Here is a 15,411-nt window from a genome sequence, read left to right on the forward strand (position 1 = left end):
CATATAGGTGTTGTGTTAACTAGACAATATTTGCATCACATGCGACGCGCGGACTCCATAGTCTGTGATGCATTCAAAGTACCTGAGACAGTGGAGCACATATACTCGTTGCTTGTCCTCAGAATGAATGTGAACTGCAGCACTGATCTGAGCATGCAGGGAGACTGGAAGGCATATCCACTTGAAAATAATAGTGGGCATGGCATCATTTATGGGATACGCAACCTCAAACTTGCGGTAAAAATGCACTGTCATTACACTTACTTAACAAAACGTCCTTTTATGCATGCATTGAAGCACAAAAGTAACTGGAACGCAAAAACATTTCTCCGCAAAGTTCGGGAATTAATATCCCTAAACTGGTGCCATCCTGAGAATTCGTTCCAAGTACTTTGCGAACTCCCCGGCTAGAATTTGTAAATTGAAATATGTGCCATAAAGTAATTAGTTAGAATTTAATTAGTGATTTTTTGTTAACTTGTCGATTTTGGATTTCAATTTTTTTTTGTAAGTAATGTCCCCCTCTTCCAGTACACCAGCTCATGAACTAGAATTAAACCACATGTTACAAGAGAGTTCGTCCTTGTTGGTGCATGTTGAGCTGATGTTGCGCAAGAAATACTACAACGAAGGGGGAGACAGGCGGGCACAGACGAGCGGGCACGAACGAACGCTGTATAGAAAGCCAAAATGTGTGCCTCGGTTTGCGGGATTATAAATTCAATACTATATTGAAACACCTGTGACATTCTGTTGCCACGTTTGGATATTGCAAGAACATAAGGGACAGCATTTAGAATTTTCGACCCGCCGTGATAGTGGCTATGGTGTTGGGCTGCTAAGCAACGAGGTCGCGGGATCGAATCCCGGTCACGGCGGCCGCATTTCAATGGGGGCGAAATGCGAAAACACCCAATGCTTAGATATAGGTGCACGTCAAAGAACCCTAGGTGGTCCAAATTTATGGAGTCACCCACTACGCCGTGCCTTATAATCAAATCGTGGTTTTGGCACGTAAAACCCCATAATTTAATTTTTTTAGAGTTTTCATTTGATTGCACAAAGTACATTCTTTTTTTTTATGCAGAACAAAGTGAAGCTCGCAGGTGCTTGTGTCACCGGTATCGGCACAAGAGATCTAGTTGATAGCGGCGAATAGAGGCAGCTCCAGCACGACGGAGCGTGTACGGCCAAACACAGGTATATGCCCGTGACAACAGTGATGCCTCAAGATGGCCATTAACCATGACTCTAGTACAGCACGCAACTCTGAGCATCGGCAGTTGCGTAGGCGAAAATACACGGGCCTGTCTTACGTTTACCGCGACGTCAAGGTTTCTCCGCTCCCTGCAGGTCGCAGTGTAGCACTGTCGTCTGCGTGCTGTGGTCTGCGCGCTGAACATCAAAATTGGGCCTCAAATTAAGGCCACATAGCGTCCACCTCCGCAAAGAGTAAAGCTTTATTAAAGGGATTACCACAGCGCATAGAATAGCGTCTTTTTTTTTTTTTTCGGAATGAGCGCTTGTCTGTAAGAGGGGAGGGGGGATTGGTCTGGAATAATTTTTGGGGAGTGTTAGTATCCTCTCGGGGGTGGTTGGGGGGGTGCATAAATCGCTGCTTTCGCTATGTCGAGCGTCACTGGAACAGCATATTATTTTATTTGTTGAGCGAGTTGAATTCGGCTCTCTAGATCAGCATGAGCACACCAAATCGAGAACTCTGGTATAAATTCAACTTGGTTTGAACTTAACATAAAATAATCAGACATCCAGATAGTAATTCTATAACGTAAGACCCATTCAATGAATTTGACCATATTATATGTAAGGAAAATTGACCTAATATATTCTATGTTATAACCTGATCTTTGTTTTTTAGGTATCGGAATCACTTTAGCAATTTTCCAATCGTGAAGAATCCAGGCATTCTTTAGGGAATAAATATAGTGTTTAGAATTTCACAAGGAGATACTTGAATAAAATGCTATCTTAGTTACCGTAATTTCATCAGGACCAGGAGCTGACGAAGGCAAACATCGAACCACTTGCACAAGTTCTGGCACATTTGCTTCCATAAAGTCTGTCGCAAGAGCTGGTTTTGGCACGCTATAAGACAATAACAATGTTCTGCACTCTGGGCCCTTAACAATGCGTTCTAGTGATTCTGACATCTCACGTGACGACATAACTACAGAGTCAATATTTACTGGTGATATGGAATAATTTTCGCGAGGTCTCATATATTTAAAGAGCACTTTTTTCTTCCCAAGTTTTGAAAGAAAATTATAGCGTTGAGTATCATAATCTTATTTAGCTTTAGCAACTTTGCGTCTGAGTATGGTGAAGGAAAATTTATAGTCAGATCAATGTTGCGGGGACTGTGTCTGTCTTCGCAGCGCCCTCCAGATATCATTGCATTACAAGAAACCTGGCTTTCAGTTAATCAATCGTTTCATTTAAGTAACTACTGCCCAGGTAGCACAAAAAAGATACATAACGTTTTTATACGTTTATCCGAGACGATAAAAACGGTTTAAAGAAGACACGAGTAAGACAACTTCGTTGTTGAAACGTCGTATATGTCTGCTAATGTCTGGCTTAATTACTTTTTTCAGGCGATCTAGAACACGAACAGCTCTTCAAAACGTACTAGAAAAGCTGGTCTTGAAAGAGGATTGGGAAAGACAAATAATCCCTTTGCCAGGGCTCTTCATATGTGAATTCTAAACGCTTTCAAGACGTTATCAAAAAGCTGGTCTAGAAGTAGTTTTGAAAGGTTTACGATAATCTGAAGCTCGTTTTCGCTGTTTTCAAATGAGTCAAAGCGTCGGTGTCTAGTGCTATACTGAACACCTGGCGTAGTGCCAAGCACTGTTGGCTATAGAGGCAGACGCATCCTCGACCAAGTCACCTGAAAAGGAACATGTCCACGAAAATGAATCCACAATGCCGCATTTGGTATGCAGCAGCGATGTTTACAACCGAAATGGGAATGACAACCCGCTAAGAAATGGGTGCGTCTTGACAATCGGCCAGGCCAGGGCTTTTGTGCCAAGAGTGCATAAAATAAGCATATCACAAATCAACACTTTATTGCAAAATTAATACTTATGCTAGGGTTCAACAAAATATATGAATATGCAAAGTAAATCGAATTAAAAGCACATCAAGAGTGACTAAAACTCCGAGAAACAATTCTTAATGAACTAGAAATTAATCAACAATGACTAGAACACGTATAAACGAAATTCGTTAGTACACATAGAATGACGAACAGCAAGAACGCGAAGTGTGCTCAAGTTTCTTATTTTGCGCAGTAAAGAGCACATGCTATCAGATGAACAGACTAGAGTAATTTAGAAATTGATGTCACAGCAACTGCAAGAAGCAGAATGAAAATGCGAGACTGAATCACATGGCAGCTGCCTACAAGCAATGTTACCAATCAAAATTGAAAATATTGCCTGTACACGGTATATCAAATATAGTAATGTTGAGCGGATTAAAAGAACCATAAAACTAAGAAACAACAACCAAGTGAAAGATATTATAGAATACTCAAACAAGGAAATATGTGTAACAGGTGAGCACCACTGTAATGCAGAATACGATGAGACTGAGTAACGCAACATAACTAAAACAATCTTAGTACTCTAGTACACGAGAAATGAATGTACAAGCCTCATTATTAGAAACTTGTATAAACCTGGAAATTAACCCGGATATAGGAAGCTGCGTTTCAGTAACCAAGGGAGCAATAGTCATATTAAATACGAATCGGTTTATATAAACAGCATTGTACAAAAGGCGCATATGTACCACTGTCGCAAAAACAGGCATACGGTCGAAATGAATCATCTGCAAACCCATGAGCACATTAGTACACTTTGCACACATCTCCAGTCTCCTAAAGTAAAAAAAAATGAAATTGGCTCGCCATCCCGGTCCTGCGAAAGTGGATGTCCAGCGAAGCTGTTAAATGCCACCACTACAACTACTGTGGGGGTATGTAATGCTTTACAGCTTTAGAGTGATGGTAATTTTGACAGCACGCCGCCACCCATAGCAGTGCTGCAGCAACACTTATATCAGGTGCTAGGCCGGTTATTCCATATACGCAAGGCTAGGGACGTCACTTCCCACGTCGCAAGCTGCCATCGCCGCGGCAGCTTGCGCAGCAGTAATCGCTACCGGGAAAGGTATGCGGGGAGCGCTACGTGCTTCGCATTGTTACCAGGCGAACCTTATCATCAGTTATGTGGCTCGGATGCTTGTTTTGCGCTTGTTCTTTATTGAAAGGTGCGCTGTTCTGTATGCTGCGTCCGTGATTCCAAAGAATGTATGCACAGTGCGCTTCACTTTGCTAAAGCCTCTGCCTTAATTACGGGGGTACGAGCCATTGCTTCTGGCCCTGCATTGCCGCCGCGATCGGCCCACATTTTTGGTAACGGACACGGACACAAAAAATGCCGACCAACTAGGGGCTAACAACTTCGCTGTAAAAAGCACTCTAAATGACAAAAAGCTTTCACACATGTAGCCCCGAGCAAATGCTTTACCAGTTCACCCCCACATTCACATCCAAAAATATTTGGCACACAGTCCAGGTAGAGTTCCACTGATGAACAGCTCGGGAGCACATCACTTTGCATATATAGTCTACAGTCCCGCTAGCAATGGCACTGCCCTACATGTTGATACTTGAAATGTTTTCAATGTAGACACATTTGCTGCCCTGGACAGGTATGGCCAGATATTTGAACTGGTGCTCCATTTCGTCAAAATGGACACGAAATTTTGCACTACGCTGGTAGTTGAAATGTTTTGAATGCAGATGCAGTGGCTTCACCAGAACCACTTTCCCACAAACCACCTCTGACAGATGTATGCGCTCACTCTTCACTTGAGAGCACTGAATTTTATGTGTTTCCTCTCCGTGTGCTTGCCAGATAAGTGAGCAGGCCTCACGCTCAAATTTTTGCAGCTTGTTGTGAAATATATAGCAGCACACTTAAGCTACAATGTGAAAGATAAGTTAAATATTATTGCTTATGAAAGTGGCATGAGCACAAAATATGCAACTACAACATTGTATCCAGATCATAAAAATAAACATAACCAATGCTAACTATAAAAATGTATTGCGGAAATTGTTTTTAACAGGCTGTTCAATGAAATGGGCACATATGTAGATTCCACATGAAGTATACTAAGCATTTCAACTAAGTAATGGCAATGTAAATTGCGTTCACTCGCCCTTCCTGTGCTAGCAATCTAATTGCTTGCATTTCTTAAACGATTTGGAAGAGGTCTTTTAAAGTATATGAGAGAAGATGCCCCTATGTATATCCACATACACTCCCGCCCTTTCAGCAGGAGCCACTGTGTTGATGCCAGTGGACTGAATGAGAACGATCAGTTGGCACATAGCAATGGGGCAAGAGTTAAAGCCGCTATGTACTTAAGGTAGTATCACGTTTTATACGAGAAGAAAGGGGGTTAACCAATCGAGGGACTCTATTTTTATTAATCATATTACGAGAAGCCAACAAACAAATACACCAAGGAAAACATAGGGGAAATTACTTGTACCTACTAACTTAATTAAAGAAATCATAAATTAATGGCAATGGAAGTGGATGAAAAAACTTGTCGCAGGTGGGGGACGATCCCACGTCTTCGCACGCGTATGGGATGACGTGGTGTGCGCCTCGTGCATGGCGTGCGCATTGTGCGTTTCTGTTTATCGACTGTGAATCATGTTGCGCAGAGTCAGACGACGCCCTCTCTTCCGTTGTTCTTTCGCTTGCTGGCTCGCTTGCTCAATATGCCACTCTGTCTCAAACAAGACCAGTGAGCTGGGAGTTTCCACTGTGCATTTCGCAGGCCTTTCATTTCCTCCTTTCATTTCAGACGCCGTCAGTGCCGCATCATTGTGGTCAGACGATCGGCGCGTCTGAGCAGGCGCGATCACACCAAGCTATGCGCCCAAGCGTGCCGAGCTCATACCGTTGAGTCCCATGAATATCAATGCGAATAGCTTACTGTCTCCAGCTGTTTCTATGGTTGATAAGAGGTCAGTGGTCGGTCGTAAGTACTGTTGATGTGCAAGGAAGACGTTCGTTCTTTTTTTCTCTCTTGCCAACTAAATTTCGCTCGCTCTCGTTATTTCGTTCACTCGCTCGTCCGGGCTATTCGCTTGTACTGACATTCATCGACAGTGGTTTCTGCACATTGCTTTTGTATGCATTGTGCTCACAGTAAAATTCACCACAACACTTTCTGAAGAGCACCGTTTCTAGTAACGACTGTACCGATGTATTCCTTCGATGCTATCAAAAGTGATGCTCGCTCTTTAACTCGATACCCTTATTTATGCGTAATGTAGAAAAGGCCTTATGAATGCACCGCATAATAATGCTTGCGACATGGAACAGGAGAATAATAATATGCCGTCGGTAAAATGCATCTATTTGTGTGAGGAACTGAAAACAAAACCTGTAAAAAGTAATTAGGTCGGGCACTGCGCTCAATGTGTAGCAGCTCTTTGAATTTTGCTGCGCATCCATGAGTAGCTACGTGCGATGGCAAGTGGTTCCATTCGACGACAGTGCGTGGTATCAATGAATTTGTAAAACGATGAGAATGACATATCGGTCGTTTCACATTTGCACCCGTGGTCATGACAAAAAAAATTTACTGCAGGGGACTGGGAGAAATCGTCAGAAACAATTGAATGATGATAAAGTTTACGAAAAAGCGAAAGCTTATTGAAATAGAGGATGAGCTGTCAGAATCACCACTAACACCCGCACGGTCTACTGACTGGCAGCGCTCCTCTGAAGTCGATGTGGAGCCGGTGTCCGCGTCACAAAGAGCAATGTTGCTGCACTCACGCACCATTTCTTCGTGGCCTGTTGCGGTGTCAACTTCATTTGCTATCGTTCGTCTCTTCTGACGTGAGGTTAACACCACAAAAAGCTTCTTTTTCCTTGCCGAACTCATGCTAATGCAGGGCGAATGCAGCAGCAACTGGCACGACGAGTGCCGCTTGATCAATGGAGAATTCTCCCGCCAAGAACGGCGCCGTCGAAAACCCAGCACGCTAACTGAACAGATACGGCCAGTCTTATGAAAAAGTTTTCGAAACGTATTCACCCGTCATTTTTAAGCTATCCTGCTTGCGACGCTTTTAATGCGTCGAGTTTGGTCAAAAATCTGTCTGAGACCTTGAATCCATTAATACGACGTTTTGAAGACTGTGTGCTACCTTGACCTTTCCGCATGGACCGTCCATCCAGAGGCGGAGGACTAGTATTATATTTATCGCGATACCAATTATATGGACATTCCAGGCGCATCTTTGCCGTCGCCGTGCGCCGTATGCTGTATGTGCGAGTGAAATCACACGAGAAGAGCCGACGATCGCGGCTCAGTCTGGCGCGCGCGACGGAGGAAGGCGGAGAGCAAAGGCGCCGTCGTCCGTCGCGCGAAAGGCCGTGGGGGGATGGGAGGGAGGGAAGGAAGGAGGGAGGGGGGGGCACGTTGGTCTCCGGCAGCAATTGCGTATTTTGCGATCGGGCGCAAGGGAAACTGACGATCGCGGCTCAATCTCGCACGCAAAACGGAGGAAAATGGTGAGGCAGCGCGGGAGGGAGGGGAGGGAGGTGAGGCGGCTTCTACTCCACCAGCAACTGCATATTTTGTGCGGCGGTGCGCGGTTGCGCGCGCCGTATCTTGAAAGCGATTTGAAGACGGCTCATACCTTTGTGCGTGCTGTTTTATCGCCGCTGTTTGCGTTGAAGCGATATACAGCACGAAGGCCAATTCGCTCGCTGCAGCTGCCGCGCTTGCTCACGCCAGCGTTTTGACAGCGAGTGTCAGTGGTCATGGAGTGTGATGTGTTCATGTTTGCCTGTGCGCGCTGACACCATGCATGTTAATTCAGTTAGTAAGCGCATGTTTCCAAGTTTATAGGGCCAATAAAACTAATATATCCTTACTTCGTATAACTGTCTACTAATTTGCTATCGCAATCGATGCTTCGCCTGTAGTGTGAAACTGCTACTTTATTTTACAACAAAAATTAGTCACAAGGCAAAAATTTCATTCAGTATATGTACTTTGACGGTGAAATTTTGCCTTGCATATAAACTTACCAGATTGCTTGCGTTTTTATTTAGTAAACTTATACTTCCCTGCGGGTATACATGATACCCTATTTTTGGACTCCGCTATTACTTTATGCCGAAACGATGCAATTTTGGTTGGAGATTTTAATTCTCATCATACGTGCTGGAGATTTAAAACTGACACTCATGCGGGAAACGCCTGTGGAATTGGGCAATTGATAAGAATCTTTCGTGCCTAAATTCTAGAATTCTTACATTTGCTCGAGAATAGTCTCGCTCAGGCTTAAACCTATCATTTGCAAGTTCGTTTCTTTCTAGTTCATTTATTTATTTATTTATTTATTTATTTATTTATTTATCATACCCTCAGGGCCATTACTGCATTATAGAGGGGACTGGTTACAAGGAAAACAAGTAAATTCAACAAACAGGAGTTACCACTGCAGAAAATATATATATATATATATATATATATATATATATATATATATATATATATATATATATATATATATATATATATAACGGATGGCCCTGTAATTTGAGCCTTTTTGGGCGTGATAATTGGCGATACTATTTCAGTTGATGAGTGCGGACACTCAGCATTCTGGGAAGTTGTACTTGTTGTAGCGGATGTGCCAAAAAAAATTACCGACGATTACGTTACTTCCTAATGCGAAATTTGAGCGCAGCAAATAAGCTGTTTCACCTTTTGGATAGATTGAGGCAAAGAAATCGAGCAACACATGTATGCGCTATCACAGAATTTTTTTTTATTTTTCACACGTATTCCTTTAACAAAGACTCCACTAACAGTTCTTGACAGTCATGAAGGAAGCTTTGTGGTCGGAGAAATAGACTGATATATGTTCGACTTGGTACACCAATGCTTGATTCTCAAAGACGAGATCTATACAAGTGCCTCGCGAGGTTGTCACAGCCGTGGGGGAAGCAGAGGCTAAGCGCCGCCGCCGAGAAGACCCTGCCGTTCGCGCCGCCGAAGCGGAGGCTCATTGCCGCCGTCGAGAGCAACCAGCAGTAAGCGAGGCTGAAGCAGAAGCTCATCGCCGCCGCCGAGAAGACCCTGCAGTTCGCGCCGCCGAAGCGGAGGCTCATCGCCGCCGTCGAGAGCAACCAGCAGTAAGCGGAAGCGGAGGGGGGCGGCGTGTACACCCAGCGGCAAACGATGGGGGCAGAAGCGCGCGCAGCAAGCGGACAACACGATAAAGGGAGGAGGGAAGAGATAGCAGCGACTGACTGATGCCTTTGACTGATACTCTTTCTGCATGGCGGCGACGGTGTTCTATGCAGTCACGTTATCTTGACTCTCTAGCGGCGTCAGCGGCATCCAGCGGTATCAGTCGGTCGCTGCTAGCGCTGGGGGGATGAAAGGGAGGCGGAGCTGGTTACGAGGCCGACGACGACGCCGACGACGACGACGACGCGAAACCCAGGAACGGACGCCAAAGAGCTGCGCTCTAAAATATGCGCCATCTGATTGGAAATGATTTGCGCTATGTATACTCACAAAGCTTTGAAGCAAGATGCTTCATAGCCTTTTCCATGGCCCTTTCAACCGCATCAGCAATGGAAATTGAATGTGACGCGTCCATTGATGCCGGCTGACGGACTGTGACGCCAGCGTATCCCTGTGTTCTCACCTGTATTTTAGCAATGGCTTCTCAACGGGAGCAACACCTGCTTTCGACGATTTCAGGAAGTTTAATTTCTCTTGCCTTCGCAGAGCAATATGAATAATCCGCAGAATGAGCTGCGATGAAAAGAGAGCACCTCCTTTCATTGGTTTTACAGTTTCTATAATTGCGATCCTCGCCACAACTTTGACACTGGGAAGCTGACCTACATGCTTTTTATGGTATGTCCATAACGCCAACACTTTAGGCACTGAGGAGAACTTCAAAGATGTGCGATTTCTTCTTCTTCTTATCCTGTACGCAAAATTTATAGCTCATAAACCGCACTCTCCGCGGCCATCTGCAGGAATAACTGACTGCATGATGCATGTGGTAGCATCAAGTTACCAAAATGGTGCGACGTCGAACATGCCTCACAACTATTTGCTGCTTGCAGGTTACTAACAAGAACAAATGCGCTCCCTTTGGGCAAAAGCTTTGACGCGAATTGTAATTTCTTTATATGCAAAAATACATTGCTTGGGTGCGGATCGTCATGACAGATACAATATTCGAGCCAAATTAATTTCTACATTTTAGCAGTTCTTATTATTATTTTATTTGTTATTCATTCTTAGGGTAGGACGAAGGGGGGTAATTAAGAGCGTTTTGTGGCATTCTTTAGACATAGATATATTAAAATATTACTGGTGTGTAACGTGTACACCTTCACACGTTACGAATGCTAATCAGTGCTGGAAAGTTGGTTAGATATAATAGATAGATAGATATAATATAGTAATAGATAAAATATCTCCGCGTTGACATATCCTGCAAAGAAGCTGTAAGGGACGCCGGTGACAGCGGGTGCGGGGCGGATTCGAGAAGGGGAAGGCGACCACCCTTCCCCATACATCTTTGCTTAACGGAAGGAGAAAAAAAGGCTCTAATATGCGACGTGCGACAAGTAATCGCGTTTTCTCTTTAAACTTCTAATTGTGTTGCTTTTTCAAGCAGGAACCGGTTACGTATATTTTGTCCAACTCTGAGCATCACTCACCTGTGTTAGTCTTAATCTTTGATTGTTACATGAACATTGATAGTTTCAAATGCTTTATTGTTCCATACTACCGCTCCAGCCAAATTGCAATCAATGCACGATGGACTGATATAATAAAAATACTGCATCCTCGGTTTGAAGATTTTCCAAGGGCGATAGAAAAGAGCGAAAACTTGTTATATAAGTTAAAAATAGATTAATCGTTATACGCAAAACACAAAAACTTATTCGCTTGATCTGAACGTCAAAAAAATCATGCAATAGATGCGCCAATGGTAAAAAAAAACGAAAGACGGATGGTGGCCGGATGGATAGCCGTCGCCGTAGCACAAGTGGTAGTGCAACGCACGCGTAATGCGCAGGTTGCAGGTTGTTTATGCTTGTTTATTTGGTAAGCTAATGTTTACAAGTTTATACGGCAGATAAAACTGATATTCTTATTTCGCAAAGCTGTCTAATAATTTGCTATCACAATCGATGCTTAGCCTTTCGGGCGAAACGGTAACTTTTCCCAAGTCTAGAAATCCGGGACCTCGAATACTACGGCGAAACCGACCCTGCGGCGATGCGGTCGGCGTAACTTTACGGGAAGTTTTTTTTTTTATTATTGACTGCTGAGGAATGCCTCGTTTTTCGCAAGTTGCACTTTAGACACTTAATCCCGACAACGGTCTCGCGCTATATGTCGTGTTTGGTTGAATTCCGCTGGCTGGATTTTTTTCCTGGGACGCTTTTGTAGACCCGTTTAAAATGCATGAGGTCATTTTTAAAATGCTGATTGCAACGCAGGTAGAATTCATCCGCTAATTGCACTCTAGTGGCATATACTCTATGGATCCTTATATATGTAGGCCCAGTTTGGTTTTATTCCGCTGGTTTACTTTTTTTCCTGGGGCGCTTTTGTTCAGCTACTATGCTGCGACAAAGCAGCACTACAGGGGCAAGAAATTTGTCCCTCGTTGAAGTGACGGGAAAGGGCTCGTCGATCATGGTAAAACTCACGGAATCCTATAAGGAAACATCACGTTGTCACATTCTGCAAGAAGCAGCAGACCAAACAGCCTTATGGAGTGGCACCCAAGCATTAAGCAGGCTGCGCGCGCCTTTCTTTTTCAATTTCCGCGCATGGTAAAATGTTTTATTTGATATTTAGAAAGATAAACATTATGTTCCATATTAACTCATGAAACTAATAAGTCTTATACTGAATTAATGAGCAATTAGCTCATTACAGAATAAGCTAATTATTAGGAATGTATTAGTGATCGCAAGTTACTGAAGTAATATATATGCTAAGTTTTCTCTGTTTTACACATCATTAATGTCATGGATATCAAATTAAATATCATAAAAGCAGTGATTCAATAATGAGACTGGCTGGGAACTGGCATGATGAAGCCAGCAGTCATAAATCATTTATTTAACTTGTACAATGTAGTTTTTATTCGTGCACGTCGTCATTGGTGTCATTCTCACTGTATTTGAATGAGCATTTTAAAATACTCTTGCTAATTGAGATTGCAAAGTCATTCAAACAGTGACTAATCTATGATTACTAGGTGTAGTAGGACTGAGTTACTAGTGATCGCGAATTACTTCGTTTAGCTTGACAGTGGTAGCCTTCATTCATATACGTCTTATTGATATCAATCTAAAAGTAATTAAATGACTTAGGTTACCGCTGCTGACCGATCACGCCCGGTTATTAGTGGTCTCTAGTGATACTCTCATTATGATGTTCTCGTATTTTATACAAAATGAGAGTAATGGATGTCAAATGAAGTCATACAAACGATTATTCAATTATATTAACTAGGAGATGGCAGGACCGAGTCACTAGTGATCACATATCACTTTGTATAGTATAACCATGGTAACCTTGATTCGTGTAAGTCGTCATCGGTATCAATCAATAAGTGACTGCATGAGTATTTTCGTTACCATTGTTAATTGATGATGCCGAGTCATTAGTGATCACTAGTGGTACGTTCCGTTCGATGTGCTCGTACATTTAAGCAGTAAAGCGTCGTGGATATCAAATGAAACGTCATAAAAACGGTAATTGAAATATTATAACTAAGACGGTAGGGTTGACTCACTAGTGATCGCGAATCACTCTGTTTAGTATGACAGTGGTAGCCTTGATGATCATGACGATGATGATGTGTAGAGTTTTTTTGGCGCAAGGGCCAGGGATGGCCAAAGTGCGCCAAGAAATGGTGTGGGAAAGTCGATGATGCGGTGAATGACAACTGTCAGATGTATCGAGGCTGTATGGAGGCCTAAAATATTCCCCGTAAGGTACTTAAAATACACAAGTATTAAAGTAATCTGAGCGATGACCAAAACACGACAAAAATGTGGTGATTCCACTAGCACTATACCGCCTCACTATAAGACCCTTGAGCATAAAGGTCTGGAGGCACGTACTCTGCAAAACAGTGCGCTCGCAGCAATACCCTCTAGATAGAGGGAGGGCTACGAATCTATCGGGCTAAATAACATGCAGCACAACATCATGTAAGAAGTTAAGCACTGCCTTGGTTTCAAACAGGGTTTCTGGGCCAAGAAACAGTGTTAGATGTAAGGGGATATGTTGTTTGTATGCCAAAGTGCCTTCTTCGCTCTGCTTCTGCTTGTGCAAAAGTATGTGCTGTGTATTGAAGAAACGAAGATTAGCTCACGGGCCCTTTCCAGGCGCCGTGACGCGAGATTTTTCTTTTATGGAGCGGTCCAGGGAATCCCGCCGCTCCTTAGGCGCTGGAGGCGCCACTTGGCTGGAAATTGTGTCCATCGCCTCTTCCGCGGCGCTGGGCACGCACTCTTGTGAGCGGTTTGTTTGCCTTGAGGGCCTCGCCTCAGAATACAAAACCCTGGAGGGCACCAGTCTTGATGTCAATGGCCCCTTCTTGGACGGCGGCACAGCGCTCCAAGAGGGTGGACGGCGTTGCCGCCGGCTCACGACGCGTGGGCGGAACAGCTGCCGGATGCCGTTGTGGCGCTGCCCCCTGACGCGCCACTTCGGCAAAGCTGTTATTTGGCAGGTAAGACACCGGCCTCCATGCTACCTTGAACGATAGGTTCTCTTTTACCTTAATTGTCACGATTTCTTTATTTTTCAGGATGGGCAGGACCGCGAGTACGCGGTGTGCTGGCCGCCGCAGTTTACACAGTGTAGAGCGTTTTCGACAGATTCAGCTGGGTGTTCATGTGCACTGCATTTAGCACAGGTCAGTCTCTTTCAGCAGTTCTGGGAACCGAATGTGAGAATTAGGTGCTGATAGTGTCGATTAATTTCCCATCACGCCTCATTTTGATTCGTTTTACGTTGATAACATTTTGTTCTTTCCATTCTTCCAGAAATTCAGTTTCGCTCATCTCCATCAAATCTTCATCGGAAATCACACCGCGGATGGTGTTCATGGTGTGGTGTGGGGTCTTTGAAACATGTCCCCGAAAGACACTACGTTAAGAAGTCTTTCGTACTGCTTTTTGTGATGAAGTTCCAAGAGGAGGCCGCCACTTGCCAGTTTCGTTGTGTTATAGCCTGGGCCAGTAGTTTCGGTTAGACATTTAGAAACGAGGAAAGGCGAGACCATTCTCGTTGTCTTTCCTGGTTTCTCAGAGTGAATTAATAGCGGGGGGAGTTTTCAGTGTTTCGACCAAAAAATTTAAATACTTCTTCGGTGCGTCCTCGTTTATGAGGGCGATCAGGAAGTTTGGGGAAAGAGGTAGCCATAAATAAACATGGGAATTTTGGCAGTAACGCGAGCCATCCATCATGGAGCCCAACATGGCAACGCCGCTGGTCTTATAATATACAGGTCCTGCGGACGCGAACTGTATGTTTCCGCTATAACCAAATATGTACAGCCAAGATTGCATGGTTGTCCACACAAGGTTAACCCTTGCTTCCAGGAAGATCGTAAGTAAAAAGAAGTGAATACAGGAAAGATTGTAAGTGAGAGAGAAAGACGAGGGTTGGAGAGAGGGGTTGGAGAAGGTTGGAAAAGGCAACTGCTGATCTCCCCCGGGTGGGTCAGTCCGGGGGTGCCGTCTACGTGAAGCCGAGGCCAAAGGTGTGTGTTGCCTCTGCCGAGGGGTTTTGAAGGTCCAAACACTCAGCATTGGCTCAACCCCTAGGATCCTTTTTCCCCCGACACAGCTAAGCCACGCACGATTAAACGCGGGAGGGTCCAACCCTCATGTGCTCAGGTACGTGGTGTCGCAACACAGTGGTAGTCTTCATTTATTCACTGTCATGTCTGTGAATCAGTTTCATTAAGCTTGCTCTTTCTGACTATATAGCAGACATGGTTTAAATACTCGTGATCACTAGTGATTACATGCACTTCAGTGTTCTCTACTGAACTCCTAACATTCTCACAAAATTTTGCTTGCATCGAAATTCGAAGTTTCTTGAAGGAGTTCGGCTTGGATTAAAGTCACTGGCGCTGGGAATAAATCGGCTGGCGTTTAAATTAATTCGGGCAGAAGAACCTGTAGTTTGCATAAGCGAAACCAAGTGCCTCGGAAAACTCGCCTTCAGTGGTGCACCTATTTTGGTTCGCAGATTGAGCCAAAC

The 15,411-nt window shown here is 44.0% G+C and overlaps 1 long non-coding RNA gene across 1 annotated transcript in view; it reads left to right on the top strand.

Moving 5' to 3' along the window:
- Nucleotides 1–15,411, top strand: part of LOC142560717 (uncharacterized) — a 108,780-nt gene that overhangs the window by 85 nt on the left and 93,284 nt on the right. The window lies entirely within an intron of this gene.

The sequence above is a fragment of the Dermacentor variabilis genome, chromosome 1, assembly GCF_050947875.1.
Source record: "Dermacentor variabilis isolate Ectoservices chromosome 1, ASM5094787v1, whole genome shotgun sequence".
Lineage (NCBI taxonomy): Eukaryota > Metazoa > Arthropoda > Arachnida > Ixodida > Ixodidae > Dermacentor > Dermacentor variabilis.